This window comes from Cervus elaphus, chromosome 21 (genome assembly GCF_910594005.1).
Source record: "Cervus elaphus chromosome 21, mCerEla1.1, whole genome shotgun sequence".
NCBI classification, from domain to species: Eukaryota; Metazoa; Chordata; class Mammalia; order Artiodactyla; family Cervidae; genus Cervus; species Cervus elaphus.
In genome coordinates, this window is record NC_057835.1 from 24163033 (window position 1) to 24179830 (window position 16798).

At 41.5% G+C, this 16798-nt stretch overlaps 1 protein-coding gene across 1 annotated transcript in view; it reads left to right on the top strand.

The window, feature by feature from the left end:
* Nucleotides 1-16798, top strand: part of SNTG1 (syntrophin gamma 1) — a 375824-nt gene that overhangs the window by 23190 nt on the left and 335836 nt on the right. The window lies entirely within an intron of this gene.

Sequence of the window (16798 nt, forward strand, 5' to 3'; positions counted from 1 at the left end):
AGTAGCTGAAAATCAGAAAGGTTAAATGTCCCGCCCTGGTGACAGTAAGGAGAAAGGCCAGCAGGCTCATCCAGTCTAATTGAGTCCAAAGCTGCTGTCTTTGCATTATTCCCATGGCTCCTCTCTGGCTCAGCATCCAGACTATAAATACATCAATTTGAAAGAAAACTTCATATTCCCCTTAAGAGTTCTCTTTTCCAACAATGCTACTGTTCCTCCCAGTTACCATCAGAATCTTTTAATTTTCCAGATAAATTCCAGCTGCTAAATACTGCGGTCACCATTACTTCATACTCACAATCACATTAAAATCTGCTACCACCACTAGACAAAATATTTAAAATAACTTTATAGATAAGATTAATCAATGTATGTCTGACCAGTTTAGGCTTCAATGGGAATCTCTGAATAAAATCTTGAAAACTCTGGGAGGTGTGTGTGGTTGTGGAATATATACATGTCCTAAGAAGTTAAGTCCTTTCTGAATTTTACTTGGGTTCTGGGAAATTATTTTAAAAAGTGTTTTAAAAATACTCACTTGAAAGTGGTGGTCGTAGCTTTTACTTTATAAAATTCCAGAGGAAGAGATTTCAGGGTTTCTTTTTATTTATTCATGAAGTAGAAAAGAGAATATTTCTTAGTGAAAAAGGGGAAAGAAAGGCTTATTAGTGAATAAAGTCTCACAGTGCGTTTCTGTAGTCAGACTGGGCCTTCAAATGTAATCTGAGTCTGCTCAATTTTATGAAAATCTGCTGTTCCCTGACACAGTGCCTCCTTTAATCTGGACAGGATGTAAACCGTGAAAAGATGAACCTTATATCTGTGTTAGATAATTCTTAGGAGATGTAACCTTTCAGTTCAGTTCAGTTCAGTTCAGTCGCTCAGTCGTGTCCGACTCTGCGACCCTGTGAATCGCAGCACGCCAGGCCTCCCTGTCCATCACCAACTCCCGGAGTTTACTCAAACTCATGCCCATGTAACCTTTAGTTGAATTCAAATTTTGTGTGAATTGCATACCATTTTAAAATCTTTTCTTAAAATGAACATGCCCATAAGTGTTTATATTTTCACTTTTTATATTAACATCTTCAATGCATGGGCTTCCCAGGCGGCACTAGTGATAAAGAACCTGTTTGCTAATGCAGGAGATGCAAAAGATTCGGGTTCGATCCCTGGGTCGGGAAGATCCCCTGGAGAAGGGCATGGCAACCCACTCCAGTATTCTTGTCTGGAGAATCCTATGGACAGAGGAGCCTGGCGGGCTGCAGTTCAAAGAGTTGGACACGACTGAGCGACTAAACACACAAACGCATAATACTCAAAATACATGTTTAACACATTTACTAAAATTAAGTACTCCTTGATTGCTGCATAAGATTAACAGGAGACTAAAAGCCTGTCCTCAGTACAGCTATGAATTATCCTCAGTGAGCATTACAGGCACAAACAGGACTGGAGGGGAGGCTGGGCTTGGATGTGGCTCAGAACGATTGTGTCCCCAGAGCAGGGCCCTTCCTCAGTGTCCCCACACTTGGAAGTAAAAAAAGTCATAATAATAAGACGTCTAGGATTTAAAATGACATAAATGAACTAAACATTTATGCAAGTGTCTGTCCTGGGGAGGCTTTGGGAGTTTTATCCTTCTATAAGCACCATAATTCCTTTGTTCTCTGAAATAAAAAACCAGGGATATTTATACAAAAAGGTACAATATTAGCAAGTGTTTGATATTTTCTAGTACATCCTTATATTCCTAATATGTATGTTAAAAAGTTCTTTAGAAGTCATTCTAAATATGAATATAACTATGTAATGCTTGGATTTATACCTTAACTAGAATTGGCATAAATATTTATGCTACTTTTGTCCCTTTGTAGTTCAATGTATGAAATATGATCACAACATTTGCCTTTAAAATACTTCATAGAACATGAAAAAAACAGAAATAACTGGCAATGGGATATTTGATCTTATTCCATATCTACAAAATTACAAGAAGAAATAATTCCCTAAATATCTATTTTATCCCTTTAAAGTAGTTTGGACATTATGAAAAGGCTTCTTAGAATCCTAAAATGATTACTGGAAAAAAGAAACTAATTCATTATTTCATTTAAAAAGCTTATTAACACATATAAACAATTAAACCGAGAAATAAAAACCACATAGTGATTTTTTTTTAAGTTTTGACCAAAGGTTTGATGCCTCACTCCTAAATCCAGGAATGCCCTTTTGCAATTATTTGGTCCCTGTGATACTCAGTCTCTTCTTCTTTTTTTAAAAATTATTTATTTATTTATATTTGGTCGTGGGTCTTTGTTGCTCTGGGGGCTACGCTCTAGGTGTGGTGCTTGGGCTTCTCACTGCGGTGGCTTGTCTTGTCGGCAGAGCACGGGCTCTAGAGCACATGGGCTTGGTGGTTGTGGCTTCCGGGCTCTAGAGCACAGGCGCAGGTTGTAGCTCACAAAGCTTAGTTGCCTTGTGTCGTGATCTTCCTGGATCAGGGATCCAACCTGTGTCTCCTGCATCGGCGGGCAGATTCTTTACCACTGAGCCATCAGGGAAGCCTGACACTCAATTTCTTAATCAGTAAGTTAGAAATGATGTTTCTGGTAATACCCATCCAAGGCCTCTATAAATTTGAGATGAGGGGCTCTGCAATAAAGAATCCGCCTGCCAATGCAGGAGATGTGGGTTCGATCCTGAATCGGGGAAGATTCCCTGGAGAAGGAAATGGAAACCCACTCCAATAATCCTGCCAGGAAAATCCTATGGACACAGGAGCCTGGCAGGCTACAGTCCATGGGGTTACAAAGAATCAGACATGACGTAGTGATTTAAAAAAAAAATGTGTGAAAGCACCTGGAAAACTTTAGCACACTGGCAAAACCATCACCATCACTGTCACATCTTTATTAGGAGAGTAAGTAAACCCAGAGATTAGCTCCCCATGTTTTTTTTTTAATGAAAAGGATATATTTTGCTTTCTCTAATGATAAACTTGGTCATGTGGTAAATGTCTGGACAGTTGATTTTGATTTGGCATGGAGGAAATCTGTCAGTTTTCACCCTCACTGTCTGCCAAGTGTGGGTTTTACCAAATGCTTCCCAGGCTTCATTCATTTCTCAGAGCTCAGTGACAAGTGAATCTCTCCCGGGGTTCCAGAAAATATTGTCACTGTTTGAAACTATGCACTTCTCCAGCTATGAGAAGCTCACATCATACTTTTTCTTAATATTAAGTGATATAAATCTGCTGTCTAAACAATGCCAAAACTCTTTTTTCTCCTTTGATTACTCATAAAACCCTTATAATCTTAGGGTCATCAGATCATGTTGAGTTTATCTACTCAGACACTTTCATTTTCGAGGATAGTGAAACTGAGATCAAGAAAGATGTCTTAATTGCCATCTTACACAGCTAATTAGTGGTCAAAGTAAGATTAGAAATTAGATTGCTGACATCTAGTTCATCCTACTATTATGTGATATTTTACTAGTGAAATGAGAAACAAAATAATCAGTGGAGTAAGAAGTAAAATAATAATAATAAATAACATAAAAATAATAAGTGTACTTAACTGAATGCTTGCTGTATCCAGGCTTTAAATACACCATCTAGATGGGTTCTCCCAAACTTTAACGGCAGGTATAATTGGCCGGTTTCACTGCTGGCCACATCCAGGCAGAGAAAGAATCCACTGACCATGATCACGTGAGCAGGAAGTGTCAGCACTGTCATTGGAAAGTGCAGATCTTTATTAATAACCATGTAAATTCTTGAGGCCATTTGTGAACATAGGGAGTGTTGATAGGAGTCATTAGTAAAAATATCATCTGGAATGAATATTTTGCTTGTTGTGTTACGAGAATAATTGGAACTGAGTGGCTCTCAAGACAACTTCAGAGTCTAGAGAAAGGTTTCCACCAGCAAGATCACTTTACACTTGTTGTCACCCTGAACAGACTTTTCTTACAGCAAACTATTGCTTGAATTCATTAAACTACTGTAGACTGTCCCTTGCCATGAAGAATAAAACAGAACCCAGAGCAGACACAGCCTCATTCCACAGAGCTTACCAGACCAGGGGAAATTCTAGCAGTGGGCGATGCTGGGTTAGTGGTAAGAGAGGGGAGGGAAGACTTCCTCCAGCAGTGAGAAGGGGAGAGGAGGACCCATCCTGCACAAACAGTGGGCGAGATGTCCACAGGAGAACAACTCACACACGTGGGGAGGCGGGAAGGATCTCGGCTTGTCCAGCAAACCAGAGGTTGCTGTGGCCTTGGCTTAGGGATGAGGGCGATGGTTTAGTATGAGGTGGAGAGACAGGCAGGTGAGGGTGTAGTTCATCCAGAGTTGTTATTGCTGTTTTGATCAGTGACCTCTAAGAGATGCCTGACCTGGGAGGGCCCAGGAGAGTGTGTTGTTGGTGTTGAGTACAGTACTTGACAGACTTGATTCTAGGGCTGAGAATAAAGAAGGGATCAAGGAGAAATTCTTAGGGATTTTCCTTGGCCAACCAGCTGGTTGATTCCATTTACTAAGAATACCTTGGTTAGGAACACGTTTTGGATGGTGCGGTGGGAGGACAGCAAGTTGTGGTGGGAGGACATCGAGTCTTCAGTGTCAGGCTTATTTCTGTTAATAAAATCACTTCCTTCCAGATGGAGGTGTCAGTGAATGGGCGGATACAAGAGATTGGAGGCGAGAGGAGTCTCAACTTAATGTGCATGGCCAGAAGCCTATTGGGGGATTCTATCCATGAGAATGGATGAGACGACCAATGGCGCCAAGGAGCCAGAAGTCTAGGAGGAGCCGGAAGGGCTCCAGCATTAGCAGGAGAAACCAGCAGGGAGACCATGTCTGTCAAGGTCCTGACAGCAACATGTGGTAGATCAAATTGGAAGAGTTTAGCCTCTGGGGGACCAACAGTCGATGAGTCACTGCTCCTCACCCTTGGGGATGGCAGTCCGGTGGGCAGGAATCACAGCTGTCCAGGGCACTCCTGTCTTCCCTTGATACGCCTGTTGGACAAATCAGCTGGAAGCTGGAGGTCCAGAGCCTGTGGATGGCAGGTCAGGCAGGACAGTGCCTCATGGGGGAGAGGGAGGGGGGGCATGGAGAGCAGCGGGGTTGAAATCAGGGGGATGGAGCCCGCACGCTGTTTCTTCATCTCTAATGGTATATAGTGCAGGGGAAATGTGGACATTATCTGCTTTGTTATCTCCCCAGGGTGTGGTGAGAATTAAATTACTTTAGATGCTGGAGACTGCCTTGAAAATTTGAAGCCTTATGTAGCGGTTAGTACTTGTTGTTGCTGAGGCCAGGTCTCCCATGGAGGGAAGGAAAACTCGGCCTGGGTAGCAGAAACAAATGCAGTTTTGAGGAAGCTCAGTTCATTTCTTGAAAAAAATCAGATCCCTGAACAAAAAAGACTATTACAGCACCGGGGTAGGAAAACTGAAGTTATTTTAAGTGGCAGCTACAATTTTCTGCTTTTTTCTCCTCCTTCTTTATTTCTCAGGTACTTCTAGTGTATTTCTAATAAAAATTTTCTGTGATTAACAAAGAGGTAGAAATGTAAGCATCATAGTGTATTTTTACTATATTTCTTCAGTGAAGAAGTTAAAGGATTGAAATCACTTGCTGTGTTTTCTGTTACAGTCCAAGCCTGGGAGTAGAAGATAAATATGATTAGAAATCCTATGAGAATGGTTTGATAGAAATAATTGCAATAATTTAACATCTATTTTCATTTGATATTCACCCCTCTAACAATTGGCATTAGTTGGGTAATTTTTAAAAGAGACCCAGTTGGGAGAGGGTGTGGAGAAAAGGGAACCCTCTTACACTGTTGGTGGGAATGTATGGAGGACAGTGTGGAGATTCCTTAAAAAACTGAAAATAGAACTGCCATACGACCCAGCAATCCCACTGCTGGGCATACACACCGAGGGAACCAGAATTGAAAGAGACACATGTACCCCAATGTTCATTGCAGCACTGTTTATAATAGCCAAGACATGGAAGCAACCTAGATGTCCATTGGCAGACGAATGGATAAGAAAGCAGTGGTACATATACACAATGGAATATTACTCAGCTATTAAAAAGAATGCATTTGAATCAGTTCTAATGAGGTGGATGAAACTGGAGCCTATTATACAGAGTGAAGTAAGTCAGAAAGAAAAACACCAGTATAGTGTATTAACACATATATATGGAATTTAGAAAGATGGTAATGATAACCCTATATGCAAGACAGAAAAAGAGACACAGATATAAAGAACAGACTGTTGGACTCTGTAGGAGAAGGCGAGGGTGGGATTTGAGAGAATAGCATTGAAAAATGTTTATTATCATATTTGAAATAGATCGCCAGTCCAGGTTAGATGCATGAGACAAGGTGCTCAGGGCTGGTGCCCTGGGATGACCCTGAGGGATGGGATGGGGAGGTGGGAGGGAGGTTCAGGATGGGAAACACATGTACATCCATGGCTGATTCCTGTCAATGTATGGCAAAAACCATTGCAATATTGTAAAGTAATTAGCCTCCAATTAAAGTAAATAAATTAAAAAAAAAAGAAAAACATTTTCCTATCAAGAAAATAAATAAATAAATAAAAGATACCCAGCTGGAGAGAGGATTCCACATGGCCAGAAAGTGCAGTTAAATGTGTAGTAATGAAATTAGTAGTGCACGTTCAGAAAGATGTCAGCTAACAGTTCACACAGGATTAGTGATTGTGTTGTCGTTGTTCAGTTGCTCAGTTGTGTCCGACTCTTTGCAACCCCAGTGACTGCAGCACACCAGGCTTCCCTGTCCTGCCTCACTCCTGGAGCTTGCTCAAACTCATGTCATTGAGTTGGTGATGCCATCCACCCATCTAATCCTCTGATGTCCCCTTCTCCTCTTGCCCTCAGTCTTTCCTAGCATCAAGGTCTTTTCTAATGAGTCAGTTCTTCGAATCAGGTGGCCAAAGTATTGGAGTGTCAGTGTCAGCATCAGTCCTTCCTATGTGACCATGTTTAAGACAGAAAAATTACTAACATGCTCCTTGGCAAAGGTGATTTTAGGCTGCAATGTCTAGTGAGCAAGGTGAGTGAAACCCAACTTGCAAAGGCTGCTATTTTGAGGGAGAAAGGTGACCCAGTTTCTATTGCCTTAATTCTGTGTTAAAATTTAACAGAAAAATATGAGGCCAAAAGAAAATTTAAAAGAATTAGAATGTTTGTTTTTTTTCCTTTCTTTTAATCTTTAATTTATGGTTCTAATAAAATCTGCTATTTTCTTTGTATTTTACAGGATAGAGCTCCTTAGTTAAATTAGTAATTTCCTCCTCATAAAATATAGAGCCAGAGAATAAATGACCAAGTTATTATTAAGTTTAGAGTATTTCTCAGAAGGACTAACATATTTCCACTAGTGGTTTTTCCAATTTCCTTAGAAAAAGACAAAAGCCTATTGACTTTTTAGGATGCCATATTATGTTAAATATATATGTCATTGATTGCTTCAAAGGATCAGAAAAGCATAGTATTTTTAGTTATCAAGATGCATATATTGCAAATATTTATCTAGCTTTCTTTTAAGCAGAAGTATTTATTAACTGGCATCTCTATAATTGGCAATGTAATATGAATCCAAAATAGTGAAAATATTTTAAGTGTTTTCATGAACATCGAAAGGATATTTTGAGACTTCCTTGGTTGTTCAATGGTTAAGACTCCATGCTCCCAGTGCAGGGGGCATGGGTTCAATCTCTGGTCAGGGAACTAAGGTCCCATATGCTGTGCAGTACAGCCGAATTCTTTTTTTTTTTTTTTTTTTTACAAAGAATAACTATTCTGTCATCATTTTAACATTATAACTCTTGTGTTCTTATTTCTTAAAGGTTCTTGATCCATAAGTGTCATAAGTGAACAGTTGCAGGCACAGTGTTTGGCATCCTTTCATTGACATCCAGAGCATTATTTCAGTGCATATTCAGTTATTAAAAAAAAAAAATCTGCTGCTTGTAGTAGTAATTGGACAATCACTTTTCCTCCTTCAGCTATTTAAAGTAATTTTTAACTTAAAAGGACCTCGGTAGAGTGTCTGCAGCAGTAAAGTTCTTTCAGCAGCGTCCTCCCCCACCCCTCAGCTGGGCCTTGGTGGCATGCATGGTAAACACCCAGCTGATGAGTCGAGCTCAGGCCCTGCCTGCAGGAGCCAGACTGCTTCAGGTTCAAGTGCACATTTGGGAGGTGAAGTGTTTACAGTAAGAGATCAACTGGCAAAGCCCCACGGCTGCCTGTCATCATTTCCTTCTCTGTCACGGGAAATGGCTGAGTGTGACGTGTCTTTTCCATGTACTCAGTATTCCTGTGATTGGAATGGACTTTCTGCTTTAAGACATCATTAACTCCCATGGGAATCAGTCTCTGCTGTGAGAAACCCAGGCTCGGCAAGAGCACGGTGGTCCCCATGCTGCGCGGGGATTTTCCACAGCTGCGTCTCAATATCTGCACAGAGATAAACACCAATCTACAGGAGAAGGACATGGCAACCCACTCCAGTGTTCTTGCCTGGAAAATACCATGGACGGAGGAGCCTGGTAGGCTGCAGTCCATGGGGTCGCCAAGAGTCAGACATGACTGAGCGACTTCACTTTCACTTTTCACTTTCACACATTGGAGAAGGAAATGGCAACCCACTCCAGTGTTCTTACCTGGAGAATCCCAGGGACGGGGGAGCCTGGTGGACTGCCATCTATGGGGTCACACAGAGTCAGACACGGCTGACATGACTCAGCAGCAGCAGCAGCATGGGCTTTTCTCAGACTTGCTGCCTAGAAGGCCAATAGGGCTCTGGGAGTTCCCTGGCTGGATTCCTAAGTCCTTGGCAAAACAACTCTAGGACACTATATGTCATCTCATCTTCAATACCAGTGTTCTTTGGCTTTCTTTTGGTTGACACCTGTCTCTCTTCAGTGTCATATTTTCCTTATATCCAGCTAGAAAGATTTCCTCATCAAAAAAATCTCCTGCAGTGTTACATGGATCACTTGCTATTTATTTCACAGACAACACACAGACTTAAAATTCTTACCTGGTTGACTTTACATTTTGCAGGCAGAAATTTCACTTCTTACATGGTCAGTAATAAACACATAGTTATGAGCAAAATGAATTGTATAACTAGTGAGTTGAAGAACCCCATTGAGACCGTTTGTGCAAGAAAGACAAAACCTAAAACAAAAAACCCAGACTGTGTCCAGGGGTGGGATTCTCTAGATCGCAAGACCTGCTCTTTCCAAACAGCTGTGTATCTCCCACTTCGTTTTGCTGCCTTATAAGTACAGTCCCAACACAGCTCATCAACCTGCATTAAAACAAGTGTAATATGAAAGCTGGGCTTCCCTGGTGGCTCAGTGGTAAAGGATCCACCTGCCAATGCAAGCTAAGCAGTAAACAATCTACCCGCAATGCAAATTTGCCCCTTGGGTCGGGAAGATCCCTTGGAGAAGGAAATGGAAAGCCACTCCAGTATTCTTGTCTGGGAAATCCCATGGACAGAGGAGCCTGGTGGGCTCCAGTCCATGGGGTGGCGAAGAGTTGGACATGACTGAGCCACTAAACAGTAAGCATGAAAGCTGGTTGAAAATGTGATGATCCGTGTACTGCCCCGGGTGGTGGGCAGCATAGCTTGGCTCTGAAGAGATCATTACTCAAGTTTATCTTCAGACACATCCATGAAAGTGGGAACTTGGGAAGTAAGGTTAATAAAATGCTGACTTGGATAGATGATGACAGATTCAAGTCTTTTAAAGAGAGCTCTTCCAGATCTTTAATCAGTGCCCTCAGGGTCACCTCCAGGAGCCCCACCCAACAGAGACAATGCTTCTGCAGCCAGACTCAGGTCTCACATGGGGCTTGTGAACAGGAGTGGGGTTGCCTCATGCTCACACTTTCTCAGAAACAGTGATATTTTGTAACTAAGAGTGGGAACAGCAGAATGAGCAAAACACTATTTTCCTGAGCTCATTTTAGTTATGGTTGTCCCATCTATAGTACATTTTTATTGTAATTAAGTGCATTCATTTTTCAGTGTGAATATCACTGATTGTGGTTGTCATTCATCTTTTTGTCCTTTTTGTCATTAACGGTTATTAATGTTTTGTTTTGAAGTATTTGAAGTAGCAGTTGGAGCTGCTTCAGCTACGTGTGGGAGGGTGAGAGCCTCATAATTTGGATGTCCCCACATGGGTTGGGGGGGCTGACAGGGGATCTGGGGCATTCTTGGCAAGGGTATGCTGCCTGGAGGCAAGGGTATGCTGCCTGGAAAGAACGTTTTCCAGAAGACCAAGTGCCCCAGTTCCTGTCCCACAGGATCCAGGTGAAGATAAAACCTGGAATATTGGCCAAGTCTGAAGGAGGTGATGCATCATTGCTTTCATCTTTCACGTAATTGGATTTGGAGAACTGGCTGGAAGAAAAAGCAGGGGCTTTAAAATGATGAACATGACGTGGGGCCCATGGACCTCAATGCTAGAAGCCTTGCCCTTAAAAACATCTTTGCTGCCTTGTGTTTCAGGCTAAATGTCCACAAGTCAGGCTTTATCTCTGGTCTAATAAGAGGTCATGGGGAGACCAGGGAAGGAGGGTGGATGAGGAACAAGGCAGCTGCTGAGGGCCGTGGCAGATGCTGTCCAGTGAGAGGGCTGAGCTCTTCTTAAGGGGCCACAGATCCACACTGTACACTCATCCTGGAACCAAACTAAAGGCAAAGCCCCCCAAAGGTAGAAGGGACCCACGGTGGCTACTCACTTAGGGAGGGACTCTGACAAGGTACAGACCTGCACCCCCAGGCCTGGTTGGCTTGTGACTGTTTTCCTTCTGCTCTGAGGATTTACTGCCATGAAGCCTAATTAAGATCATTTTAGGTGAAAAAAGTGAAGCATATAATCACAGGTGAATCATTACTCGTCACGGAGTAGAAAGGTGACACTTAGCACAGAAATATTTCTCCATTTGGGGCTCCAAAGCAGAGATTACAGCCCTCATAAAAGTGAAAATATAGCTTCAATCAGACCTGAAATGATCTCACGGTTGAAAACGTGCTTCAAAGCCTCCGCCTCATCCTTTCTGGTCTTCCAGTTAGTGTGAATGCAATGAGCCTCCTTGCAACAGGGAACTGCAGTTCATCTACTTAGCTCTTTGGAAATTTTTGTCAGGTTCAACATTTCTTAAATACTAAAATGGGGCATGTGGATTGGAGATCAGTTTCTTGTGAGCATAATTTTTGTAGTCAAAGAACATCTGCAATGTTATTTAACAATTACTAATAAACATATTGGACTTCCCTGGTAGCTTAGATGGTAAAGCATCTGCCTACAATGAAGGAGACCTGGGTTCATGTAAACTGAGTCACCTGGGAAGCCCCATACCAAAGTGTACACCTACTTGAAGTGTGCATCGATTGTCTATTCATTGATTTTAGAATATATACAGAGCTGTACAACCGTTGGGCTTCCTCAGTGACTCAGATAGGAAAGAATACGGCTATAATGCAGGAGACCAAAGTTCTATCCTTGGGTCAAGAAGATCCCCTGGAGAAGGAAGTGTCAACCCACTCCAGTATTCTTGCCTGGAGCATCCCATGGACAGAGGAGCCTGGTGGGCTACAGTCCATAGGATCGCAAAGAGTCGGACACAACTTAGCAGCTGAACAACAACAATGAGCAGGCTCAAGATAGGTGCCTGTCGCACACGGTAGCTGAGTATCTCTCTGCAGACTCTCCTGGGAATCAAACAGGAGACTGGGCAGGAGGGTGTGTAGTTCCTCTGGCACTCTGCCTGCTTCCCATCTCGGCAGATCTGATTTTGTTTTGGTTCACATCTTGGGCTTGAGATGTTCCTTTATAGACTCTGATTTCACAAGTTTGTTATCTTTTTAAAGTCATAGTTTGTAAGGACTTAAATTACTATTTCAATGTAACAGTTTCTTTGTTAGTATTTACTATATTTTCTGAAAAATTAAGGATCATTTAAGGGCACGACAGAGGATGAGATGGTTGGGGCATCACCGATTCAGAGAACATGAGTTTGAGCAAGCTCTGGGAGATGGTGAAGGACAGGGAGGCCTGGTGTGCTGCAGTCTTGCAGAGTCAGACACGACTGAGTGGCTGAACAACAGCAATGATCCTGCTTCTTTATCTTGCAGGCAGGCATTGTTCCTTGCAATTCTGTAAGTCAGGTAGGATTCAGGTCTGGTGCTTATGGGCCTGGGATTCCTTTTCTATGAGCAACTGGTCTTTAATACCTTTGGATGACTATCTGAGCTCAAATTCATGCAGCACTGCTATGAATAGCTCCCAATTTATTTCAGGGAGTTCTGAAACGTGTTAAAAATAGGACCTTGCTGAGACTTCATATTCTCCTGTTTTTCATAGCTGATCTGACAAAACATGTCTTTGTAAATCTTTTCAATTTAGAAAGAATTTTGCTTTACCTCCTCACTAACGTCTGATTTTTTAAAAATTTATCTCTAAAATTCAACATAAGAAAAATGGTATGCGTCAAATCTGTTAAATTTTCCCCACTTATTTTCAACATAACACAAGTTAACTTGAATACCTATTTCACCCATCCCAGGGCTTATACATAGTAGGGCTTCAGTGGGATTGTTAATTTTGTGTGTTAAGACTGAAGTACCCAGATAATTGGTCAAACCTTATTCTGAATGTTTCTGCAAAGGCATTTTTAGGTGACGTGTGTGCATGTGTGCTCCGTCATCTCAGTCATGGCCAACTCTTTGCGACCCTACAGATTGTAGTTCCCCAGGCTCCTCAGTTCATGGGATGCTCCAGGCAAGAATACTGGAGTGGGTTGTCATTTCTTCCTTCGGAGATCTTCCTGACCTGAGGATCCAATCCACAGCTCCTGTGTCTCCTGCATTGCATGCAGATTCCTAACCCACTGAGCCACCAGGGAAGCCCTTTTCATATGCTATTGACATTTAAATCAGTAGACTTTGAGGAAAGCAGAGTGCTCTTCCTATGAGGGTGTGCCTGACTGGTCAGTAGAAGGCTGGCCTCCCTGAGTGAGAGGATATCCTGCAGCTGATGGCTATGGACTCAGCTCATCCCTGGGTCTCCAGCCTGCTGGTTTACCCTGCAGACCGCCATGATCATGTGATCCAATTAAGATAAATCTCTCTCTCTGTGGACACATGCGTACACACATACACACACACACCGTCTGGTCTGTAGGTGCTATTTCTCTGGAGAACCTTGACTGACTCAGTGACAATGGGTTTACTCCTTCCTTCCTTCTCATGAGGTTGCAAATTCTGGTCCAGGTGCACCCTGCTCACCTTTGCAATCTTCCTTCAGAGCACAACCCCTGTACAGGGAAGAAGCAGTCATGTTTGTTGAAAACAAGATTAGGCAGCTCTTTTGTTTTTTTTTTTTTTCATTTTTGTTGTGTTCATATTTCCTTCTCTCTTTTTGACCAGAATTGTTGTATTTATCCAGGTCAATGACAATCAGTATTCATTTCAGGATGTCCTTGATGCAATGAAGTTTTAAAAATTATCTCAGAAATCTGCAGAGTAGAAGGAATTATGCTCAGTATGATTGTGAAGTTGTCTCTGTGTTGTTTTTTTCCATAATTGGGAGTCATCGGTGGTGCACGAAGTGTTGCCCAGGCATTTTGTATAAATTAGAGTTTGTTTGTAGAGAACTCATGGGGGCAGCTGGGAATTATTAAGGACATATGGAGCAGGAAAGGGCATGGGATCTCTGACCTTTGTTTTCAGTTAGGCCAGCACGATTTTTGTGAAATGAACTTCAGGGCCGTGCACCTGTTCTTGCTGAAGGTCTGTGTTTGTCACTGTCATCCTGGTAAATGAGATACCAGAGCTGAGACTACCTGCCTCAGGTAAGGAGCACGGGCTTTGGCCACTTTCCTAAATGGACTAAAGTGCCTTCATTTGCCTGGATGGATTTTCATTTGGCAATGCTGACAGGCTGCACCCTGTCAGCTCTGAGAGCGTTGTTTTCTACTGCAGAGTGTAATGTCTTGTCAGAGAACAAGACGGTTAACAGGTGACATTAACATGGTTGTTAACAGGATGGTTAACAGGTAGTGGTAGATCCCAGGGCCCCTTTTTCTACTCCTTTCTGAGTGTGTACTTGTATGTGGTGAACATGAGTGTACATGAATATGTATGCACATCGTGAGATTCGGAGGCCCCGAGTGTATCTGCCAACATAACAACTTGCTGTGCAGTCAGTCTGCTCTCTCCCCAAGAACACACCTTGCTCTGACTGTCATATTTACTCGCCTGAACAGGGAATGCATTCACAAATTGAATAATTTAGGTCGTCAGTGGAGCACACCAGTGTTCTTGTCCCAGACCCCAGGACAATGATCTCTGTAGAGATTTGAAATCTAGATAACCAGAAACTTATATTTCCTTGAAGTGGATTCCTTGTCATGGATCTTAGTCATTGCTCCCTCCCTCCACCAGAAGGATTCAATTTTCAGGTAACAGAATTTTTTAATGAAAGCAGGACAAATAGGCACCACTTTGGCTTTTGTCATCTTGAAGATATTTACAACCAAACATTATATTACAAATTTTTGGTTTTTTTCCTCTCCCTTTATCTTTTTTTCTCTATATGTTATTTTTACAAATTCACTGAGATTTTTTTTTTTTCTATCTTTGTCCTGAGGTCATTCATCATCTTTTGTTTACCCTTTAATGACTACTACGGTTGTCAAGGTGTTAGTTGTTGTTTCAGCTCCTTCTGTCGGCCCTTCTGATTTTTCTGCTTCATCTGCTCACCTAAATGTTGGTGAATCTTCCAGACCGTGGGTTTCTTTTCCAGTATCTTCAGCATGTAATATTCATTCCAAAAATGTGTTTGGTTTCTATTTGATTGAATTTTTATTTATTCAAGTCTCCAGTGTTCTATTTTCTTAACTCTGTTAGGAAAACGCATGCCTGCATGCTCGGTCGTGTCTCACTCTTTGTGACTCTGCCTGGCTCCTCTGTCAATGGAATTTTCCGAGCCAGAATTCTGAAGTGGGTTGCCATTTCCTTCTCCAGGGAGCTTTCTGACTCAGGGATCAAACCCACATCTCTTGCACCCAGTGCATTTTCAGATGAATTCTTTACCACTTTGCCACCTGGGAAGCCCATATTAGGAAAATGGTGGGGGTGCAAATGGACTTTGGAGTCTGAGTACTTAGGTCCGAGTCTTTGGTCAAGTTGCTTCTTTAATGTCCCAGCTTGGATTTTAGTGCATAGAGTTGTTAATTGTAGGTTTGCACTTGAAATGTAGTTAGTATTTTAGAAGTATTAGTTACCATTATTGTTTTTCTTCTTTAAAACAGTCTGCTGCTTATACGTTCTTTTCAATAAAACATAGAATTTTGCCTCTGAAAATGATTTAGTTTTATTTCACATTTTCCTAGCGGTAGTTAATTTGTGATAAACAAAGGGTATGATGACTTGTGAAATCATTTTCATTTATAGGCATATTTTGTATGTACCACTCTATGTATGCCTAACACATAATTAATGGTTAATAAATATTTTTATGATTCTGTTGCAATGCTAACAGCTATATTACATTTTATGTAAATTTAGCATCATATTATTAATTTGCCAGTGATACTTTTTTCAACCTTTTTATAAACAGTGTCAACAAGTATTTTTATGCTCTGTTCGAAGGGTGCAAGGCTAGACAGTTCCATAAATAATGATAAAAGCCAAAGCTTCCTAAACACCCAGTACTGGCAAGCATTGCTCTAAGCTCTAAGCGTTATTGGAGTCCTCATAATAACCTCGCAAAGCTGGACCTGTTCTCATTTGTATTTTGCAGATGATTAAACTGACCACAGAGAGGTTAAACAGCTTGCCAAAAGTCACATTAATATAGTGACGTAGCAGGGCTTCGAGCAACACCTGCTGGCTCTGGATTCCATGCCTTTAATAATTATTCTCTGTTTCCACCAAAATGATGAGGCCCTGTCCTTGGAGTTTTCTGTCTATCCTCTTACTGTGTTTTAATCTCTTCCAGAATCTGCTTGTGTAGACATGAGCCTGTGAAGTTTCCTGCCTTGGTTTACATTCTCCTACACACATTTGCTCAGAGCATATATGGTGATGAGTTTTTCATCTGATAAAATCTTCACTATTCATCCATGTTCTGTTTTTCGATTTTTGTATATTTAGTATAATGTGTACACCGTGTTTAAGTTCTAATGGGTTGATATGAATAACTTTCTTTTTAAGTTCAGTAAATGTAATCTTACCCTTTTTTCAATCTATCTTCACTATGACAGTGCTGGGTCTTCTGAGTTCCGCCCTTTCTCTGAATTATCTTTTTCATTTATGGTGAGAATTGATAGGTGTTAATCATCACTGAAAGTGAGATTAAAGCAACGAAAAATCCATTAAGCAGAATTAATTACTAGGGTGGCATTTTACAGAAAGTTTTTAAAGCAAATACAAAGATGTTATGAGCATGTATGCCTTAGGAGTGACATTTATAGTTCAAGATAATGAAAATCAAAATAACGTGTCTTTTGAGCATCTCCCTCATTGTGCCCCAGAGGTGTGGGTATCAGTCTGTGAAGGTACAGATATGAATGTGTTCTCTCCTCACAGTTCATCCTGTCTTTAATCTTTGCAGGCAGCAAAAACTTCCCTCCTCACCTTGTAAACCCACGCATATTTCCACTATACCCTGGTGGCCATTCTCTGTTTTATTTTTTTCCTGCAAAGAAGTACAGTGGTAACTG